This window comes from Phragmites australis, chromosome 2 (assembly GCF_958298935.1).
Source record: "Phragmites australis chromosome 2, lpPhrAust1.1, whole genome shotgun sequence".
Lineage (NCBI taxonomy): Eukaryota > Viridiplantae > Streptophyta > Magnoliopsida > Poales > Poaceae > Phragmites > Phragmites australis.
Window position 1 is genome coordinate 17,823,604 of NC_084922.1, and position 6,987 is coordinate 17,830,590.

General features: G+C 41.0%; 1 pseudogene; it reads left to right on the forward strand.

Annotated features, from left to right (window-relative positions):
* The first annotated feature begins 231 nt into the window (after positions 1-231).
* Positions 232-5,472, forward strand: LOC133903410 (protein PECTIC ARABINOGALACTAN SYNTHESIS-RELATED-like; annotated as a pseudogene).
* The last annotated feature ends 1,515 nt before the right edge of the window (positions 5,473-6,987 follow it).

Sequence of the window (6,987 nt, forward strand, 5' to 3'; positions counted from 1 at the left end):
TGACTGTGATGTGTTGTATGCAATTTGGTAGGCTTGCTAAAACCTGATTATCCAATGTTCCTTGAGAACTGATCAAATTTGTTCCATGTTAGATGGTAGATTTATGAGACATGTGCACCTCGTTATGCGTATCAAAATCTGCCTTCAAGGATCATCTACCATATGTTTTCTTTTGTGATTGGGTCCTGATGATTGATGATAATATATATTCTATGTCACGTAGATGTCCCTCCAGAGAACCAAACCTCTGGGTATATTTTTATTCATGCTGAGGGTGGACTAAACTAGCAACGCATAGCTGTATGTATGCTCTTCTGTTTCTCTCAACCTTCATCTCCTAGCTGTGCGTGAGCACTAAATATTTGCTTTGATGGTGTAATGTCTTTTGCTGTCTAAGCTCAGATTTGTTGCTACCTGTTTACGTCCAAATTTTGTTACTTGAGAATTCTTTTCCTATTAGCAACTTTGTTGCACAAGTGTAATTGCAATATACTTCAATATAAGCTTGTAATTCCTTTTGATTCTTGTGTTTGCCATGACCAACTAAAGATTGATTGTTTTTATAAAGAAATTATTGTTTAATATGTATTAGGGTCTTTCCTAAGAAGGCCATGTTGATTTCTTGAGCTGTGTTTATTAACTTTCTAAGATGGCATAGAATTTCAATTACTCCTCTCAAAAAAAGAGAAAAAAAAAAGAAAAAAGTTCCAGTTACATCAGGGATCCATCAGTTAATTTCCCATATTTGGTGTTCTGGCTTCTACAAATATGTGATGTTGTTGCTATTGCTAAGATAATGAGCACAACACTTATTTTACTAGTTCTGAAGCAGGACCAAATATGGAAAGACCAGACGTAAGTGTTGTTTCCTATTTTGATTTCTTCTACATCTATTTCCTTCCTGTTATTTACTGGATAGTTCTATAATATCTGGCTCACTAGAACTCTAATTTTCTATGGAATCACTAGAACTCTAATTTTCTATAGATTTCTGGTCTCTTCCTAGCTCTCCCTCCGTGTATAAACCTCCCCCTCTTCTTTTCTCTCGTTTTGTACAGTTCTTGTCTTTTTTGAACCCTTATATGCATTGTGTTTTGCTTTCTTCCATAATTTCTTTATTGTGAGAACATTTATTCACTATGCAGGAAATTTGAAGATATCTTTAATGTTGATCATTCTATAAACTATTTACAGGATGATGTGCACATTATTCACAAAGAAAGATGAGCTTTTCACCAGCATAAAGTAGGTGCTACATTTTGGCTTACTCATTGTCATAACTACCTCAAACTTTCAGAAATTGATGTTACAATATGCAAACACTGTCGACAATGAACTTTGTATTACTAATTTACTATTAGACTATTTTTTTTTTCATTAGGAGTACTTTTTTATGATTTTGGTTATATCATCTCGATAGGCATGGGAAAGATTTAAGTCTATGTTGATGTTGTTATAGTGTCATTCTCAATTGCTCATGCATTGCTAGCTAATTTTTTTGGAGGTTCATTTAGGCCCCGTTTGTTTTAGCTGTAGATTGTGAAAAGTAGATTGTGGATTATGAAAAGCTGGATTGTTACAATCTAGATTGTAAAAGCTAGTAGCTGTTTGGCAACCTGAATTCTAAGGTGGGTAGATTGTTGCTTTTGGATGTCTATTGTCTGTAATGTCCTCATGTTTTGGGTGGCTCATAGGCCAGTGATCGGTGAGGCCACATGACAGTGAAACGAGGGAGGCCAAGGATAAGGCCGGGTTGTCTGTTCGTGCAGCTCACAGAGAAGAGAGAGAGAGAGATCGAAGGGAGAGAGGGAGGAGGCCAGAGAGAGAGGAGGCCGGAGGGAGAAAAGGAGGAGGCTGGCCGGGTCGTCTCGGTGATGGCGTAGGCGCGGTGCCATGGCATGCCAATGCGACTGGCTAGCTAGGTCAACTAAGTGGCGTGGCGCCAAAGAGAGGAGGTCGGAGGGGAGGAAGAGGGAGGCGCAGGAGGGAAGCTGAAGGGAGGGGGAGAGAGAGGGGCGGCAGGATCTGGTGGAGCTTGCTGCCGGGGAGGAGGTCCGGTCGGGGCGAGGTGGCACGCGGTCGAGTGGCAGCGGACGTGGGATGGTGCGGCGACTGGGTAGGAGCGTGAAGGGCACGACGGCGACGACCGGGCCAGCGTAGAGGAGGTTCGACCTGGGTGAGGTGGTGCACGACTAAGTGACCACGCAAGCGGGACGGCGCGACAGCAGTGACCGGGAATGCGGGCGATGCTGTGGAGTGCTTCGGTGGCTACGGGGGCCGAGCAGCGACAACCGAGACGATGGTCCAGGAGGAGGTGGCTCTGGTGCCCATGCACAGGAGCGGCTGAAGCGTGATGGGGAGAGGTGGCGCAATGTGATAGGGAGTGGCAGGCGGGTAATTTTGATGGACAATCTGTGAAACAACTAGGGGAGACTGGATTGTTGGATTGTAACAATCCAACAATCAGATTTTTAGAATCTAGAGCTACAAGTGGTCCATTTTTTTCAGCTTGGGATTATAGAAGCTAGAATCCACAATCCCAAGCTAAAACAAACAGGGCCTTATTTGATTTTAAAGATTTGAGACAGCCTTTCCTTAGATGGTAATGTATTTCTTTCTCAAAATAAAATATGTATGAAACGTAACATGCTCACATTAATGTTCGATTGGATGGATAGTGTTTAAAATCACCATACAAACTATGTTTTCATGTTTAACTAGATGGAGTAAATTGTACATGATCAGTTAAACGGATCTTCAAACAATGTGATTTTACATGGCTTGACCAGCATGTAGATCAATACACCTATGTGTTGGTTTCCATCTTGCAAAGTGAAAATGGAGACTCATATATTGTTGGTACTGTTTTTGTTTCTCATTAGCTGCTGCCTTGGTTTATCTTATTTTATTTCAACTATTTTTCTAAAAAAATCCCATTGTGCATATTTACTTCAAACAGAGTAATTTGAGTGTTTGAGATCAACCGACTCTATTGTAGTCATCAATTATTTAACTGGGTTTTCCACTCCTTTTGAATGAGTATTCATCGTTCATAATACATACTGAATTATGTATCTATAACATGCGTACTATGAAGAACATCCCAAAGTATGCATCTGCCCAATTTTATATTATTAATGTACTTCCGAGGATCAAAGAGAAAAGGATAATGTCTATTAAGCCATTTATCGACATGTTGGGGTAAGAAAACTCTTGAATGCAACTATTTTGGTAATTTTTAGTTCATTTAATTTTGTAATTCAGGATATCCTATCAGTTTCTATGATGTTGTAAAGGGGGCTGTACAATCTATTATATCTTCCCCATAGGAATTGAACAAGCTAAACCTAATGTAAAGCTTCAATTTCAGGTATGATAATGTTCCAATGGAGATTAACTGGCTCAGATGCAGAGTTAACTATCACGAGCTAAAGTTCCTACCCGATATTGAAGAAATGGCTGATAAGCTTGCAGCTAGGATGAGGAACCAAACTGGCAGCGTAAATCCATACATGTAAGCTAATATTTTATCCAACTTAGCTAAAGTTGACACTTGATAGTCATAAGTTCATTTCATAATCAAATACTATTACTTCCTTTTAAAGGGATCTTCATTTGAGATTTGAGAAAGGAACGGTGGGCCTTTGCTTTTGTGATTTTGCTGGCACACAGGAGGAGAAGGCAATGATGGCCGCTTACAGATAGAAAGAATGGCCAATGCGCTACGAGGTCTCGCCAATCTTGAAAAAACTACTGCATTTGAGTTAAAAAGAAGACATGAAGCACACACATTATACCATTCTAACAAATATATTTTCTTTTGTGTTTGCAACGCATGCAGAATGGATCCCATCTATGGCCACTGGCACTATAGAAGAGAAAAGAAGGGTGTTGCCCTCTTGAGCCAGGTGAGATAGCTATGATCCTTCGAGCACTGGGATACACAAGTGGAACACAAATATATGTTGCGTCAGGGCAAGTGTATGGTGGAAAAAATTGGATGGCTCCCCTCAGGAACATGTTCCCCAACTGGTAAGCACAAATCCACATCTCAACCCTCCTCTTCTCAGTTTCTTGGCGGCAGGACATATTCAGATGTGAAAAAAAGGAAACCCCTCTTCTACATAACTTGGCAAGGCATATCATTACGAGTTTTTTTTTCTCTACAAGACCATATTATTACGAGCTGTATATGTGTCTCGCATGACATTTTGTTTGGTGTTGATCATTTCATTTTGTCTTGTAGAGGTAAAGGAAGCCACGCATGGTAGAACCTAGCCGTATGTTCCACTTGAAGAAACCTCGAAAAATCCTTGGAATGCAAGTAAGCAAGATAACTCTAGAGGGCATTCAGTTCTAAATCTCCAAGTTGGGTTGTGAATCAATAGACATTTTCTTGTGAGCTATGAAAATCTCTATGCATATTATACGAGCGTGAAGATTTGGGTGACCTAAAAGACACATACATGAATTCAGCGTTGTTCTTTGTGATGAATTGATTGGTTTCTAGTTCTTTATGGCGTCATTATTTTTTTGTTGATTATTTTCAGTTCAGTCCTCCGGTGCGAGTTCCCTTTATGAAGAAATGGAAACAAAAATGGATAGAGACGATGAACATGAAAGTGTTTGCAATGCATACCAAAAAAGGGTATCCGTGACCACATCGTAAACCAAGAGATTCGTAGGGATAGATGTAACAAAAATGTCTCGTTTGAATGACATACTTTGCCCAAGTGCCCGTGCATCATTTGTGCTTTATAAAACATAAATGTTGTGTGGTGCAAGACATAATTTGTTACAACTCGTCATGTGGCATTCAGTAACTATATTACCTTGTGAAAATTTCAGCTCCCGTTGCAACGCATAGGTATTTAACTATATTCGCCTGTAGAAATTCATTACCACCCCACCATAGGTATGTTGTTTTGTATAATATTGTCATATCTCGTGCAAACTTTGTGTTCCCGTTGCAACACATGGGCTAATAAGCTAGTCCTTATATATGGATATATGGTGCCTCTTCTTATCGAAAACGAATGTTCTAATAGATCCATCAAACATCTTTATTTGAATCAATCCAATGCCTTGAATCTTACATGGTGTACCCATTATTTCTAATGAACACACTACGGAATCCCACATGGTGTACCTATTATTTCAAATCAACACACTACCATAATCCAGGATTCCATCAATGACCAAACCCCACCATGGAAAAGCAAAATACCTTCATGAAAAATATTCTGAAAATAACGCAAAGTGACATGGTTGTGAAATCATAAATGCTGAAAATTGACTTTATTGTGAAATTGACAAAAGCAGCATGTATGGTAGATTGATGATTGTGATGTTATTGTGCAGATTGACATAAGTCAGGTTTGGAAAACTTGTGCTCAAAATTAGTTGTTGATTTTATTTATGTTTAGGTGCATCCTGGGGGCAAATATGGTTGGTGAGAAGGACCGGGACTAGGTTCAGTGAAGAATTAAGGTTAAGACGGTCAAGCAATCACGTGAGATATTTGGACTAGGAAATAATGCACGTGAAAATGAATTGCACAGACATAAACGTGATTTGTATGATCTATGAAGCGGAGGATCGCATCGTGTTACGTATGGCATGAAAGAATTATTCCATGTGCATGCATGTGTGTGCAATGAAATAAAGAAGGTACTGGGTAGTACATGGTAGCCCGTGTGCTGGTGAGCGTGACAGCGACAACAGTCTGGCCTTCTTGGCAGTGGTTTTTGCCTGCCAGACCGACCGGAAGCTGGCTCAGGTGGGACATCAGCTCAAGGGAGCACGCAGGACGCCAAAGCCTAGCTGGAGGTGCGGCTGGCCCAGGTAGGTGCCATGCGGCCTAGCCGTCGACCAATTCACGACCCAGGAGGGCGAGCTTGCCAGCCCAGGAGCTGGTGCGCTGGAGCGTGGCGGCTTTGGAATTTGTTTTATATACTAGTATGTTGCACGTATTTTGTACGTCAGACATGAGAGCACACTAGACCTATATGAGAGGGCATGTGAAGCTACGAGAGTGCGCGAGATTTAGAGCATAGCATGCGGGAGCCAGCAACACCAGCCATGTGAATGGAAACGAGCGGAGGCGGCTTGGTGGCGGTGCCTCCCTGTGAAAGTGGAGGAGGAGGTGACAGCGGCGGCATGGATCGAACGAGTGGGGATTGAGGCGCGGAGCAGGGCAGCCTGCAGCAGAGTGGCAGGTAGGGGAGCAGCGGCAGGGAGGGGAGGAGGGGTCTGGGGCGCGGGCCGGGGAGACGGGGCATGGGCCGAACGGGTGAAGGGGAAGGAAATTGAATATTTATAGAGTAACAAGAGATGGATAATTTCTGCGAAGTTTAGGGTAGTATGCAGGATATGGAGGCAGACCACATGAGGTTGAGGATGGACCACTATATATTTTTTAAGTAGTAGATTTTTTAATATTTTAAAGAATACATGCACGTTTAAAAAAAAAGAAGGTATAGGCTATCCTCGCCTGTTCAACGGGCGAGAACAAGATCTTGCCTGTTGAACAAGCGAGACCTTGTAGGTCCCGACGGTCAGTACATTAAATAACTGCAGAAAACCACGTCTCGCCCGTTCACTGGGCGAGATCTTCATCTCGCCCGTTGAACGGTCGACACGTTTGAATTAATTAATTTACAGTAAAATAGGTATATGTAGAATTTTTTTTCTATAATAACTTTTGTATATGGCAATTTGAAAAATATTGCACATTATTTCGACGAAAAGTGTTGGTTGTGCAAATAGTTCTCTGAACGGTTTCACAGAGTATTTTATTTTATCCTTAATTTTGGTTCTATATAACTTTGGCGACATTTCTTTATTTAGTTGATGTAAAAGTATGTGAGCTATATTTTAGTGAAGTAATGTTTGGAGGATACAAATTTAATTTGTCGAACAATAGTAGTTGTGAAGCACAATTATCATATAACCCGACATGAATGTTACATACATTGATAAACATTA